The sequence below is a fragment of the Pseudorasbora parva genome, chromosome 19 (assembly GCF_024679245.1).
Source record: "Pseudorasbora parva isolate DD20220531a chromosome 19, ASM2467924v1, whole genome shotgun sequence".
NCBI classification, from domain to species: Eukaryota; Metazoa; Chordata; class Actinopteri; order Cypriniformes; family Gobionidae; genus Pseudorasbora; species Pseudorasbora parva.
Genome location: NC_090190.1, coordinates 11,354,731 through 11,371,397, shown reverse-complemented (window position 1 = coordinate 11,371,397; position 16,667 = coordinate 11,354,731). Strand labels below are relative to the sequence as shown.

Genomic DNA, 16,667 nt, shown 5'->3' with positions numbered 1-16,667 from the left:
TGCTCTGTATGTCAGAATGACAAAAGGTTTAAAAGTTACATTTTTAGTCTGGGTTGCCTCAGGTCTAACGGCACTCGTCAATGTCAAAATGATTGAGATGGCCAAACAAATCAGCAGTCTTCACATGCAGACATGCGCATCAATCTATCGCTTAATGCAATTGCGGAGAGAGACTTTCCGGTGCAATCACTATACAAAATACACACAAACATGTCCGTGCTCTTAATATACAATCATTGATGAGCAGGTTTGATTTTAATGAAGAAGAGAAAAACTATTGCACTTAGTAACTTAATTTATCAAAGAGATTTTGTTGTTGTTGTTTGTACTCAATCTATTTGGCTCAAAAATCAAAAGCAGCACATTAGTGGGCATTTATGTTTTTGGTTGTTCATTTGTTATGTTAAATGTTTTCTTTAACCTTTCAATCTAATTTTGCTCCATGGCTACACAGAGACGCTGTTCTTCTGACTGGAGGGCAGCACTCCGTAGCCTGCCGTGGAGCGCTTTTATCAAAACCTTTTTGCTTTTGAAACCCTGGCAACTTACATGAATTTGACGTGTATTTCATGGTAATAGGGTTGTATTGTCTGGCAGCTGTTTGAGGTCCTGTAGACTCCGTGGCTTGCCGAAACGGTCTGATTGGAGGTGTATGATCAAAGCGGGGAGCGTCTCCCCTGAGGCCGGGGAAACGTATGGCACGATCCTCATTATTCTTATTCTTTTCCACTCTTTCTGTCTCATGCACTGTTGGACTAACAAAGCTACTGGAATCTACAAGCGCTCCTCCTTCCTATAAACCTTCTTTTGTGATCAGTGTTGTCCTTAAGAACTGAGTGGCTGAGCTGACCTGGTCTGACCTGCACATAAATACAAAGCTCAAGTGAATGTCATCAATGGCCTAGACACGCGCCTGATGGATGAGCATGCAATAAATCATTATATATTTGAGAAGCAGTTGTCTCATGCAGATAGGGTAGAAGCATTATGTGCAAATGAAAAAACTGGTTTGGCTTTAAACTCAACATGGCATCAAATTGGCTAAATTTGCTCACTAATTCATTTGTGGTGTTAATTTTTGAGCCATTGATCAGCTGACTTAAGGCTGACGTCACAGAGCACTCTTGAATAGGGGTCATTGGGGTTAACAAATAATCCTGGGTTTCTGTCAGGACCCCTATCGTCAAATATGATTGATTGACTGTTCGCATATATTTTGGATTTGCGGTATGGTTCCGTTCTGGGCAAGAACTCCATGTGCATCCATGAAGCCTAGCATGGATAAGAGCAGGGAGAGAAGCAATAATCCCCTTGAGGGTAAGCAGAACAAAACCAACAAGATGTATTGCAGGTAAACGGTGCTAACACCGCTTTAAAATTTGTGTGAAGCGTTCCTTTACCCAGGGTTAAAAGCAGTATATTTAGAATGACAATAACTCGGGGTTAAGCACATGTGAAAAACCTTTTTGATAAATTGTAAGAACAGTAAAAAACAACAACATTTATTTCAAATAGAAATCTTGTCATTTTATTTTTTTTTATTTATAATTGTGATAATTTATAATACTATAAATTAAACTGCACAAGAGGAAGGTGTGTGTGTGTGTGTGTGTGTGTGTGTGTGTGTGTGTGTGTGTGTGTGTGTGTGTGTGTGTGTGTGTGTGTGTGTGTGTGTGTGTGTCTGTGTGTGTCTGTGTGTGTGTGTGTGTGTGTGTGTGTGTGTGTGTGTGTGTGTGTGTGTGTGTCTGTGTGTCTGTGTGTCTGTGTGTGTGTGCGTGTGTGCGTGTGTGCGTGTGTGCGTGTGTGCGTGTGTGCGTGTGTGCGTGTGTGCGTGTGTGCGTGTGTGCGTGTGTGCGTGTGTGTGTGTGTGTGTGTGTGTGTGTGTGTGTGTTTAAATAAGGGCCTTTTAGAGTTGACAATTGTGTTCATGGAGGAGAAAAATGTGAAGTATGAAGCTTTGAAATCATTTAACATCACCGACACAAAAACAAAATGACAAATTCTACCAAACAAAGTATCTATAAACCCAAGTGAAGGACAAATATCACAGCACATTTAAAAAAAAAAGAAAGAAAAGAAAAAAAGAATGAATAGCCTTGAAATATTAAAAATCTCAGATAAATAAAATCCAAGGTGAATGAGTCGCGTTTAAAAAAAATGCCTCAATTAAGAAAGTTAAATCAGCCTAAACAATTAAATTAACTTTAATTACTAAATTGAAAAAAGAAAACTAATGATAAATAATATTACACAAAAAAACAACAGTTTGTAAATCTGTTAAATGCATACTATGCTGACCCCCTTTAATCAAGCCTTTCTTTCAGGCACATCTTGTACGAACGAAAGAGAAGCGTTTTCTTCCGTTTTTCCTGTGACACTAATAAAAAACACACACTACTATCTGCGCACTTGCCAAGAAGGGAAGAAACTTTAGGATTATTTATTTGTTTTCCAAAGGAAACCAGCACTCACCAGTGTGAGGCCTGAGTCACGCTGCCTGTTTATTTGTAATGGGATCCTTTCTCAACACTGTATTATATTTCATCTCTCCCAGCGCACAGCCCATCTGAGCAGTTGCCACATCACAGTATGCAACATGCGTATCTGGTTCTGAATTGATCCTTTAAGTCAGCATGAAATGAAAATTCGGCCTATCTATTTTTCTACACGCACCCTACAGATTTTATTGTGAACAATGTATCCATGCATCTGTGTTTTAACCTCATAACTTTTATTCAAAATGGACCCTGTGGGGCAATGATAGATTTCTCTTTGGTTGTATACAAGACTTCTTCAATCATTTACAGTCTACTTAAAGATCCCCTGTGGAGAAAATCATGTTTTTAATGTTGTTTATATGTATATGTTATGTGTTTAATGTGCTTTAAGACAAACCATGTGTAGATTCATAAGTCACCACCATTGCTGAGTATTTTCTCCTTGAAAAATGCTATCCTTGTGTCCAATCACGTCAATGTGCGAGCAGGCTTTAGCATCATTAACTATTTTCTGAATCAGGTGAGTCTCAAGAGAATCCAATTTATCCCAGTATATTTTTCTGTTGATATGAAAAATTGGGTGCATTTAGCCATATAGCATGTCAATTATGTATAGGATACGATGACGTTATGTTGAACTATAGCCTATGCCTTTTTTTGGCTGAATTTCTATTTTCAAAGCATTTTTAAGGTTGTTGGTTTTTTAGAAGTCAGCTATCTGGCTCTGACATGGTGAATGGGAACACGGTTTGTGTAATATCAGTAACACATTATTAGCTATTTGATAGTGGAGGCAGGATTAATTTGCATAATTATGGATCTGTCTATATTAAAGGCCATTTCATTCTCCGCAAGAATGGAGAAAAAAGTTCTTGCTCCCAGGGCTGCGAGAACAAAATGGTGCCAATTTGTTCTCGCTGCCCTGGTTTGCGAGTTCTCACAGCTTGTTCTCGACACATCAACTGAGCAGAACTTTTTTCTTGTGGGTGTCCGAGAACTATTGTCTGATTGGTCAGAAATTGAAAGTGGGCAGGGTTAATGTGGAGAAACGGAAATGTTTGGCACCTGCTTTTCTTGTGAAGTATGGAATGTCCTGGCCAAAATGAACTTTGTCCTTGTTCTTGCCACCTCAAGAAAACAAATTAATTTCTTTGTTCTTGCGGAGTATGTACCAAGCGTATATGGGTGTAGTTACATTCAAGCTATTTTAAGGCATGAATACATTTTTCACAGGAAAAAAAAAAAATTTTGTAATTTTGGTGATTTATAGATTAGTTTTAGGGGATAGAATTATTGACTACAGTGACTGTCCACCGTCTCTTCAACGTTGCCTTGTTCTGCCCACCCACATCTCAAAATCCAACTCAACAACCAATGCATAGATCCAATCCCTCAACCTACATTTTTACTTTTTGTTAAACCATTCGACTCCAATGTATGTAACATACAGAACTGTCACAATGATCTGTCACTACTTCTGCTTCATTTCAACTTTAATACCGATGACCCCCTCAAACGCTATTGTCCTTTCAAAGATTTGTGTTACTTTAGCAGGGAACGGCAAAGAAAGAGTGTTATCTACTTACGCAGTGATTCAAATCTCTGAAGCACAGCTGTTTTCCCTTTCGGAAAACATCTTGATCCATTTTAGTCTTCTGGTATCCATGGATGTTTCTTGCTCACTCGCTTCTATTGTGTTTTCTTGAGGGAGAGAGATTTTGGTACACGATTCTGGTACTGGTCTACACAACTACAAAATACAGTAAGCTCATTGTATTAAAACACACTGTCATAGACATCTCTGCCACGTAGGGTTCTTTTCAGGTAATTGCTCCCCTATTAGTTTCTGCCCAGTGCATCTGACAGATATGAATTGGATCTTGCCATGCAACCCGCTGATTAATGACATTTAAAATGGGGTCTTAATTGTTGGGGAAAAGTGTGAGGTGAAGGAGAGGAGTGATGTTCCTATCCACACACCTGTGATTAGAGAGCATGAAGTGCGTTTGTGTCTGCCCTCCTCCACACATATAGGACAGTTGACCCCGGGGGAGGCACAGAGCTCCATGCGGCCTCGGTTGGGCTGAGAGGACGAAGGAGCGGAATTAATACCGTGTGTGATTTAGTGCTCACATCTGCGGCACGCTGCGAATGAGGAATTCTATTAGCCCGCACACGCGGCCATAATTAACCTGATGCTATGCACAGCTGGCCACCTCTGCTCCAAGTGTGGGTGGCACGGCGGCAGTGCTAAATCAATCTGCGCTAATTGCAGTGCCCTTCTGCATTCCGCCACGACGCCCGTGCCGCCATCGTCTGTGGTCAGTGGGCTGTATTTTCTCTCCTCACATCCTTTGAATTGAAGCGGACCACGGGAACACGCTCTGAGACTATTGGACTGCCGCCATCTGAAACTCTGACTCCATATCAGTTTCCTGGAAGGCCGATACACTTCGTCATTTAGTCTAATGATCAATTGTGCTTGTTCAATCCACAACACACCCAGAGCCAGGAATCGTTTTGTCATTCATAGAGCCTGAGCCAGAAACCCCGCAGGTTTGATGCCACAGTTAACGGTCAATGAAGAAATGTTACCTACCAGTTTGTCTGAATGCTAAAGTGATATAATTTCCTTGAACGCACTACCTAAAATTACTCTGGCCTGTGTCAACAATGTTTCAAAATGAAACACAACAGGAAATCTGGATATGTGAACAGATGATCATGCCATACCTTGCTGTGTGAATCATCCGCAAAAATTGATGGAACGTACATAGCCAACCTATACGATTTTTTTCAGATCCAGATATGTTTGATAAACATAACATAGGCAAGCATGATTCATTCATTTGGCGCATCCTGTTACGTCAGAGAGCAATCAAATGAAATGCTCCTTGAGACATTATAGCGCTCATAAAACCTCTCATCTCATTAGCCCGGCTCACTCACGGCATGGAATATTCATATGTGATTTTACAGAGCACACGTGGATGGAAAGCGAATGGCGTGACGTGAGACACGCTTCTATCAATCACTCCTCATCCTAACATGGCAACTTCGGCTGTGACCTTCCTGTGAGAGTTTCTGCTCCAATTGAGTCTTTCAACGTTATTACCGAAAAGGCCTCGTTAGCCATTATCCCGAGGGGGGAGGAAGGTACAGGGAGAAATCAAGACATTTGGTGGAGGTCGACCCCCATCCTCACACACTTGTGATGGAGCTATGGATTAAACAGCTGGAGGGGGATCCCAGGGGGCCACTGAGAGAGACATTCTGCACTACAGCAGTAAAAATCCATCACACATATTTCAATTGCCCTGGCAGCATTAATAGACACTGCTGTTCTTTAATATTTGATGAACTGGCTGGTTGGACCATCCAACAGCGAGAAGAAAAGGGTAATCAAGAAAAAGGTAATAGAGAAGTGAAAGTGGTCTTGTCGTCCATTTTTAATCCTGACCGGGGAGAAGGGTAAATAAAACTGAGAACACAGCTACATGCACACAGACGCTTTGTATTTTCCATTCATGCATAGCATCATATTTTTTATGTATGTATGTATGTAAGTAATTCAAATGTTTTCGATCAAGAACATCTCACCACTGGTGTTCCCCAGGGTTCTATTTTAGGCCTACTTCTTCTCATTTATACACTCCGTCTTGATTATATTTTGAGGAAACATGGGATTTATTGTTATTGTTATGCGGATGACACCCAACTTTACCTGACTGCCAACCCCATTGGTTATTTTCCTCCACCATCTTTACCATCCTCCACCATCCTCCAGCTGTTTAGCTGAAATTAAAGATTGGCTTTCAGCTAACTTCCTGAAGCAACAAAACGGAGGCCTTACTTGTTGGCACTAGATCTGTTTTATCTAAATCTAATTGTTCTTTGTACATTGACAATAATGCAATCTGTCCTTTCTTACAGGTTAACAGTGTGGGTGTAATCATGGATAGCACACTATCCTTTAAAAACTCAAATGGATAATATCATGCATACCTCATTCTTCCACTTGCGTATAATATTAACGGTCGCCATCCCTTTCTCTCAACCAACAATACAGCAATTCTTATTCACGCACTAATCACGTACAGACTACTGCAATGCTTTTCTCACAGGTGTTCCCTCTAAATTGCTACATAAGCTTCAGATGGTTCAGAATTCTGCAGCTCGTGTTCTTTCTAGAACACCTACTGAGCACATTTCGCCAGTTTTTCAGCCGTTGCACAGGATTCCAGTAAAATATCAAGTTGAATTCAAGATCTTGCTACTTACTTACAAGGCACTTTGTAATCTTGCACCCCAAAACCTTATTCAACTTCTCCTTGTTTACACTCCTTTACGTGCTCTGATTTGTGTGTTGTGATCTTCAATTTCTCTTGTGGTACCTCAGATTTCTCCGACTAACTACAATGGTTGCCAGATCTTTTAGTTATGCTGCCTTTCACCTATGGAACTCCCTTCCCTTGGTGTTTTGCAGTAGCGATTACTTGATGACTTTTAAAAGTCATCTTAAGACATCTTTTTATACAGGCTATATAGGCTTTTTTATGTGTTTTATTGAGTCTTTACTGCACTTTATCGAATGTTCATTGTGTGTTTTGTCTTGTGTTGTGATCTGTATTTTCACTTGTGAGGTGACCTTGGGTGTAATGAAAGGCACCATTAAATAAAATGAACTGTATATGCCCCCCCCCCCCCCCACACACACACACACACACACACACACACGTCTGTTCTTGTACACCAGACATATATGACAGTTATCGGGAATGAAAATGTCTGAACTAAGATATGAGACATTTCTATTTTTCCATGTCTAATCATTTCCATGTTTCCGTCATTGCTTTCAGCCTGCCAGGCTTTTTTCTTACATGTAACTGCCACAATTAGGAAAAGAGCAAATAAGGTGCTGGCGAGGAACCATGTCTACATATGGAACCCATTCTATCCCTGTATGCCATGCCTGTATACGCTTCACAAGCGCTCGCGTCCATTTGCTGAAATTTGTCAAAACTAATATGGAATCAAATTGATTAAAACGTTAACACATGTTCAAAAGATCCAACGGGCTAATCCACGTCCAAATGGCGGCTTGTAATTGTAGGCAGGACAGCAGAGCACGCTTTAGAGTTGTTCGTTCTTGACATTGAAGGATGAAAGCCGTATGACATTTTGAACCCCACAAGTATCATCCTCTGGGTTATAAATGGAAGTGTGCAGTACTTACACATGAAGAAAGAGGCACTTGTGAAAGAGCTGTAGTTTTACTGTTTGGCTTTGAGGCTATCTATATGCTAGCAGAGTTGTATGTACTCATATAAAATGTACACTTTTTAAAAAAAAATTCAATCATGCATTTTGGTTCACGTCTTTGACATAAACTAAAGGCTAGTAGCTATTTAAAAAAAGATGTTGATGTCTCTATAGGCCATATATCAGCAATGGAAATAAAAAACTGTTCTTGATGTGATTTAATGGGATCTTTACCAAAAGAGATTTTGCGCATGCTAACCATGCTTTGGTTTTACATTTGTCATAAAACAGTCTCGAGTGCATATTGTGTCTCAAGTCGTTCAGTGTATCCAAAACCACCCAGTTTCGTAAAACATGAAACCAAAATCTGCCTTTCTTACGAACAGGCTTTTTTTTTTCCTTTGTCGGTAATGTTCCTTGAAGACCATTACACCACGTGTGTTGATGGACACAGTTGTTATTGCATCAGTCTGAGTATCGGTATGTCACTGGAGGCCTGTAGTCTCGTTCAGTCTCCCACTGCGTGTATCCGTGATGCAGCTCAGCCTCCAGGAGAGCTCCACAGAATTGGCCTTTCAGGGAGTGTTTATGTAAACCAGGGCAAATTATTCCACCAATTACAGGGTCGCCAGGGTCAGCGCAGCTTGGAAGGGAGCGCGGAATCCAGGCTGGGCCGTGCCGTGCTTAAAGGAGTTCAAAACATCTGCTGTGAGGGTAAGGAGTGGAATAGAAACTGGAAGCTTTCCCTGGCTAAACAGCCAACCCACATTAAGATGCTTTACTTCTTAACTGATAAATCATAGCGGAGGACATTTTGCCAAAGTCATGACAAAAATTGGGTTGATTTTGATTCCAGGTGAGATGGGGAGGGGACACAAAGAAAGAAAAAGACAAGGAGAGCGAAGGAAATGGAGGAGGTGTGGGAACAAACAAAAGGATCTGCTGGAGGAATCCACTAAGAATTTATTGCACCCTTCAATAGCACTGTTTTGGCACTTCATTTACTAAACAGGTAACACTGCAAACATGTTAAAAAATGCAATTTGTACTACACAATTCCTAGTCTTGTGGTTTAGAGCTGAGTTATTAAAATTTCCAAAGGTGAACATGAATATAATTGATAGAATGATCGGCATGATCCATAAAACCCATTTCTGTTTATGGCCTGCTAACCATGGGCGATTTATTTTCAATCCTCAAATAAAGATTCAAACGGTTATGAATCAGCATATTAATTCATGATTCAGATCGCGTGTCCCGTGATTTTGGCAGTTTGACACACGATCTGAATCATGAATCAATACACTGATTCATAACGTTTGAATCTTTATTTGAGAATTGAAAACAAACACGGAAGAGAAGACAATGCTGAATAAAGTTGTAGTTTTTGTGATTTTTGGACCAAAATGTAATTTCGATGCTTCCGGAGATTCTAACTAACTAACTGATGTCACATATGGACTACTTTGATGATGTTTTTATTCCCTTTCTGGACATGGACAGTAAAGTGTGCATACACTTACGCTCTCTGACTAAATATAAAATATCTTAAGCTGTTCCGAAGATGAACGGAGGACTTACGGTCATTAATGACATACATTTCATTTTTGAAAGGGAAAACGACATACATAAAAAGTACGACATACCTGTGGGAAAATATGATTAAACAAATACTTTTTATAAAATAAATTTCTTTCTTTTTTTAGCTAAAAAACCATTGCAACCCGCCTGCATCAAACATGAAAAAAGCACTAATAGGACAATATGACAGCAACACTGCTGAGAAAACTGGGACTTTATGTCCATAAATGAAATTAGAAAACTATAGTAACATTTAACTAACTAAATTGAAAAGGCAAGGGTTAAAGTAAATTGTGGCTGCTTTGTGAATGCGTAAAAAATGACACAACTGAATTTGCCCTTCTGTTCAAGTGTAATGATTGGTTTCTCGCTGCTTCAGTGCTTATCTCCGTCTCTCTTTTACTCTTTTCTCTTTTGCTCCCTTTCAGCAGTGCAAGGGGAAAATGTGAGAACCAGATGTGAAGCCTTGACTGCAGATGTGCTCGCTTAGAGGCCAAGAAAAAGCTAATCTCAGGACCTCGGAAACACACACTCACGAACCCTCATGAACAGACGGCGAGGCAAGGAGCATCTCTGAGGCAATACTTCATTTTGAATAATTCATTTAGGAAATGATAATAGCACTGCACTGCTGTCTAATAAAGAGCGTCAGTCTCTCGTTACAACCCGATCCTGCTCGCCACATTTTAGCCGCTTCCAGGAATCACAGGAATGAGAGATACTGTGTGCTCCTTTATTTACTTAGCAGATGATAACCTCTTACCACACACTCTCAACAGAGTTAAAAACATACTGTCTTCTCTCCCGCAAACAGCCTAATGGGTTTAAATGCTCTCAAATATTAATGCCTTTCCTTCAGACGCTACAAGCCAAGCCCATTATTATAACAAGCAGTGGCCTGGCGGACTGGGATGAGTCAGACAGGGAACTCATTGTTAATGAAATGAGTGTGAACGGTAAAGTTATGGAGGGTGTACAGCCCTGGCATTTTTCCGATAACTGTAGCTGTGAATTAAAATCTAGTTTGTTTCTATTATCAACATAGGCAGATAGCTTTTCCCTCACAGAGGGGAAATATGATCTAGTTCTGTCATTGTTTAAAAGAGGATACAACACTTTTTAATTATTACTTTGGATTTATATTTGATTTTACACCAGCATTGTTTGCCCTTCTTGCTCAGTATACTTTAAATGATTTATCAGAGCCTATAAACTTTGTTATTGTCCATGTATGTTTCAGTTGTTGATCAACATTCAGGCAAATGCAAAATCAGATTATAGTTCATAGTGTTGATTGTGATATTGTGCAAAATGTGCTATTTTGTGGTCAAATATTTTAGTAATGACTCTGAATTTTATAAACCAATATTTGTCCCAGGCATCCAATTTCCTACATTTTTAAGGTGTATGTGGGATGGATTTATGGGATGGGATTCCAACAAAGATGGCAATATCTAAAATCCACATTCATTTATTTGGTCCGCATGACAAAAAAAAGCTTAAATAACCTGTGATTTTTTTTTTTTTTTTTTTTGTGATTCATGTTTTTTGAATAAGTGATGTTTTTTGAACATTTTCACATAAAGTTTCCTTCGTTTCCTTCAAACGTGTGTGTGTGTGTGTGTGTGTGTGTGTGTGTGTGTGTGTGTGTGTGTGTGTGTGTGTGTGTGTGTGTGTGTGTGTGTGTGTGTGTGTGATCAGCCCTATCATTATATTTTATATTATTATTAAAGTGAGCAGATTTTTTAAAACCTGCTTTTGCATTTGCTTCAAAGTTAATCCCAACATTTTACAAGCTTATCTGATGCCGTGTAAAACAAAGCAAGAAGATGTGTAAAAAGGGCTGGTGCAAAAGTAAAAAATAATAATAATAAGCATGTTTTAAAAGAGTGGTTATACATTATAAATTATCGAAAAATAAACCGTTTTGGAAATTTAGGATTGCACCAATAAGCCAAATTTATATTGGAAAGAATATTTAAATATGGTGGATGTTTGGATTTATTTATCCACCATAAATAGGCTTGAAATACCTGGAAAATGCTCGATGAGAGGGAAATGAGCCTTCCACCCAATTCTTCTCCCTCATTAATGTTCTATTCAGCCTCTCACTTCCAATGAGTATTGATTGGGCCACATTTGCCATGGAGTGTGCAAGTTATGCTGACAGACGTCCCTGGTGTGTGTGTGTGTGTGTGTGTGTGTGTGTGTGTGTGTGTGTGTGTGTGTGTGTGTGTGTGTGTGTGTGTGTGTGTGTGTGTGTGTGTGTTAGTTTAGTGGCAGCTGTCAGCTGGTGTCTCCCCAGGATGAGCTCAGTACAGCACAACCCATCTCCAAGGCCCTTTGACCCCTGCTTTCTCACCGGGGACCAATAACATGTCCCTTGATTTAGTGCAGGGAGGTTACATGGTACTTATGTTTAATAAGCAGCACACAGAGCTGGGCCTCCCCAGCAGGACTTTGGGGGTAATCACCTCATATCCATCTTAGGCTGGTTTGGAAAGGGAGGAGACAGCCAATGAGAGCTCCTATAGTGGTGGAAACAAGCTCTTTAGGTTATTGGATATTTTATGATATGGTCAATTATAGAAATGTGGTTAATCAGATTTCATCATCTATTAAAAGAAGTGTCTTAGAAATATGTGAGAACGTAATTTGAAGCTTGCTTTTAGGGTGCTTTCACACTTGGTTTGATTGCCTGGACCGAACCCGATTTCTATTGCCCCCCCCCCCCCCCCCCCCCTCTCCTGCCCCGGCTGGACTCTGTTCATATTATATTATTATTATATTATTATCGTACGTCATTAATAGCGGTTCACTTCCACGATTTAGTACGATTGCGTTCACATCAGCAGCGAACCATACCAGAATTCACATGAACTGAACCCCAGACCACCATTATAAGCGGACTCGGAAGACCACGTTCACATCATCCAAACGAACCAAACGTCAATCGAACCTGGGTGCGTACCAAAAGTGCTAGTGTGAAAGCACCCTTAGAAATTGTTTTTTACTTAACTTGAATTGTTTTATGGAGTTGTAATTTGTTGTATCTTTCTGAATGCTGGGTTTTTTGGATGAGTCTTACAATAAAAAATGTCAAACATAATCAATAGCACATCACACTTTCACTCACAGTAGCTCCCAAATCAACTCTGCACTTGTTATCTTCAATATGAAACTGTCTTTGCACGGCACTCCATGTCGACCAGAAACGGGATGTAATATTACACTTATTCCATACATTTATTCAGTGATATTCAATTATACATAACCAATCACTGGTACAGTACAGGTTTATGCTTTTATGTGTGCGTTTATGTGTGTGCTTTTGTTCTGTCAGCAGAAAAAATAAATTCATACAGGTTTAGAACAACTAGGTGACTAAATGATGAGAGAATTTTCATTTTAGGGTCAACTATCCCTTTAACTCTGGTTAGTATATACTAATATTATTAAAAGCTAATATAGTGTAAGTCTTCATTTAAATTAATTTTATTTGCTATAATCAAAGAATATTTCACGTATTATTATTACTGATCACCCTGCTCTAGGTCAGCATAGACCCATAAAAAAATATTAGTTTGTATTCAAGCCCCGTTACACAGTTGCATTAAAAGCAAATCAACTGCATCGATTGCCTCAGGCTTATCAATGCTAAGCATCATGCTTACAATTTTATATCAAATACAAGACTAACTCTGACTTATAGATGGCTGACGTGTAAAAGATCAAAAATATATAAAATCACTGCACTTTTGGGAGGGGGGGGGGTGCGTAGATCAGTGAAAATTGCAAAACTTTAAAATGAAGATCTGCACTCACTTGTGTCTTCTTAATGAATTATTCGCTTTTTATTTTGCAACAAAGCACATAAAGATCAAGATTCATTGGTTCAGCCTATGGTATGATTCACTGTAGGCTGATTGACGAAACGCTTGATCTTGATCTATATGTGCTTTGTTGGCATTCTTTTTTTGGGTCATGCAACAAAGCGCATATATCTTCTGTTCTTTATTTGAAAGTGGCACATGTAAACACATGGCTGAGACAAGACAAAAGGCATATGCAGCTTTATTAAATGCCTCTTCAAAACCTGACAGGGTGCTGATGTTAAGAAACACCTGCTATCTGCTAAAACACATTACCAAACTCCACTATCATCATAAAGACTCCAACTCCAATTATCAGATGCAAAACCCAGTAATAGCATTAACGAGCAAGATTTGATTGTGCTAAAAGTATTTATTTGAAGAAATGTCTTGATTAGGACACTAATCATTTTTAGTGTTGTCTCAAACAATTGTTTTTGCAAGGGAACAATTTTTTACCTCACATTTTCATTATTTGCGTATAGTGGTTGGTTCATTTTACTGTTATTATGTACTCACCCTCATGTTGTTCCAAACCTGTAAGACTTATGTTCATCTTTGGAGCAAAAATTAAGATATTTTTTTAATCAAATCTGAGAGCTTTTCTATCCCTCAGTTGCAGATACACAACTATCACTTTGATGTTAAACGAATTAATATGAATTAAGCAGTTTAGTCCAAATTTTCTTTATATGATAAACAGATTACATTTAGGTTGTCATTCACATATAAACATTGATCTGCGAACATAAATAAAAGCTGAACTGACCTTGCTTGACGTGTTTGAACAAACCTCATTGGTTCTTGCAGAATCTCAAATGAGCTGTGTAACACAAGAATGAACTTCATTGGTTCTGCAGAAGCTCAAATGTTCTGCGTAACACAAGAATTAACCTCATTGGTTCCTGAGGAACCACAAACGTGCTTCATAACACATGAGAATGAACCTCATTGGTTCTGCAGAAGCTCAAATGTTCTGCATAACACCAGAATGAACCTCATTGGTTCTTGAGGAAGCTCAAATGTTCTGCGTAACACCAGAATGAACCTCATTGGTTCTTGAGGAAGCTTAAATGTTCTGTGTAACACCAGAATGAACCTCATTGGTTCTTGAGGAAGCTCAAATGTTCTGCGTAACACCAGAATGAACCTCATTGGTTCTTGAGGAAGCTCAAATGTTCTGTGTAACACCAGAATGAACCTCATTGGTTCTTGAGGAAGCTCAAATGTTCTGCGTAACACCAGAATGAACCTCATTGGTTCTTGAGGAAGCTCAAATGTTCTGTGTAACACCAGAATGAACCTCACTGGTTCTGCAGAAGCTCAAACGCAACATGTAACACATTTTTTTGCTAACGTTACCTTTGTTATAAAAACATTATTTTTTAATGTTCTCTGACTGTTTAAAGCGTTTTCTGTTTCTTTTCTCTCTCTTTTTTTTTTTTTTTTGGTTATTCAAATGTAAGGGAACATTCCATTTTATAATTTTGCAAACAATATAAGGAATGTTTCAGAATGTTTAGAGAACATTCAAATGTGACAAGTAAAACGTTTTTAAAAAAAAGACTTGATGAACATCCAACAAAAACATAAACAACTTATAAATGTTAGCCAGTGTTCTGAGAAGGTTCCCTGTAAGCTGGGATTCTGCTTTGGTTGGCATCAACACGTAGCTTTATATAGTATACTGATCAAACGGTAACACATTCAAATATTGAAGTTGTTGTCCAGCATGTGTTGTCAGATGCACAGACAGGCTTGTGTATCAGCTCTACTACACCCCCTTGAATACACCCAATGTCACCTTTTGCTGAAGCCCATGTCAGAGGGGCGGACGCTGGTTTGAGGGGCTGTCATAAACTGGACAGTTTTGTACCAGTCACCTTGTCTTTTCTTTCAGGAGCTAGTGAGCATTTCCTTTCTCCATGAGTGCCTGTGCTTGGCCTGAGGGAAGCCTAATGATCCTCTGTCTCTTCTGGTTTGTCATGTTGTCTACACCCCTCCCTAGCTTCACCAGAAACCAAAGCTTCCCCTGCACCATTTCCAGCTGTAATGCTGCAAATGTGCCTGACCCTACTGTGCCCTTGAAAAACAGGGCACTTCAGTTTAGTAGATAATAGCACGTTACATTAGAAAATGAACATTATTTCTTTAAATCCTTCAAAAATAATCAAGCTGAAAACACAATTTCTTCACTTTATTCTAAGTGAGAGACACGTGTTAGATTTCCTTTTTTTCTGGAGACAAAAGAATGGCAAATGGGTAAGTGCCTTGAATTGGCGATGTTAGTCGAGCTCAAATATGCAGATTTAAATGTGCTTATTACTTCCATTCTGCTCATTTCAACTGTCTGGCTGCACTTAATTAAATCAGATTGATTAGACCTTTCCTAGACGTCCCCCTCAATCAAGTAATTATGACAAATAGAGGAGTTCATACAAACTCCGGGTCTGAGGACTTCTTTCCTAGTAATGGAATAGTCCTAGTGTCAACTTGCCCCTGCAGAGGAAACAGTCAGACTAGCATGTCACATCATGAAAATCTTGCAGTCGTTGGGGTCCGTTCACACAGAATGTGTTTTTGCATTCTTCTGCTCCGCTTTTGCTTTGTTTTTCTGTGTAAACATGCACTAGACAGATGTCCTTGACCGTTGTGCTCACATCTCTCATCTTTTGCGGTGTCTTGCGCATGATAGTAAAAACGGAACTCAAGTTCAAATGAGTTAAAGAGGGCATAATGTTTTCCTTTTCCTTCCTTGTGTATCCCTTTGTAGATGTATAAGACCTGCAAAGCTTATAGTTAGAATAAGGGATTTTATTCTAACAGAGAACGTGGATCCAGACCTGCATAAAAAAGTGCAGATCGATGATCACTCTAAAGGCTAATATTGCCCACAACCTGTTGGCAATATTAGCCAATATATACTAATATTAATGTAGTTCTAATCAACTGGAAAATGATTTGATTAGAACCACAGACACGGATAAAAAGTGTTTTAAAAAAAACTAAAAACATGACAGATGTGCAAGTCTGACGGTTAAAAGAGGTTTAGATAAAGGGGTTTGACTGAGTAATAATCAGTATCTAACGTGACAAAAATATATTTATTCAATTTTATCCACATTAAATTTAATTTGCAACAGAATTGTGAACTTTTGTAATAAAACATTTGTCCATTCACTTTTAAATGCGTCACTATATTTAAATTGCACAAACAAAAGGAGAGTGTCCGCATGAAAGACGACGGGCAGATCAACGTGCTACTACATTTTTCTCTGATACATTAAGAAATTTAATTAAATTGAATGTGGATGATTTATTTTAACTCTGACAAGATGATGGACAAGGCTGTTTAAAAGGTGACAGGATGCATTTTAGCTAAGCAACAGAGCTGTTAAAAATGAAAAGTAGTATGTCCTAAAGCTTGCATACTCTTCTACTACAGACTGCTCAC

General features: G+C 39.0%; 1 long non-coding RNA gene across 2 annotated transcripts in view; it reads left to right on the top strand.

Moving 5' to 3' along the window:
* LOC137047903 (uncharacterized) overlaps window positions 1–16,667 on the top strand; it is a 90,785-nt gene that overhangs the window by 72,552 nt on the left and 1,566 nt on the right. Inside the window, exon 4 of one of the 2 annotated variants that reach the window (XR_010899284.1) lies at window positions 8,384–8,422. The exons of the other annotated variant lie outside the window; for it this stretch is intronic. This is a non-coding gene — a long non-coding RNA (uncharacterized lncRNA). Of the gene's footprint in view, window positions 1–8,383; window positions 8,423–16,667 lie in introns of those variants that run through there. 2 annotated transcript variants of the gene reach the window in all.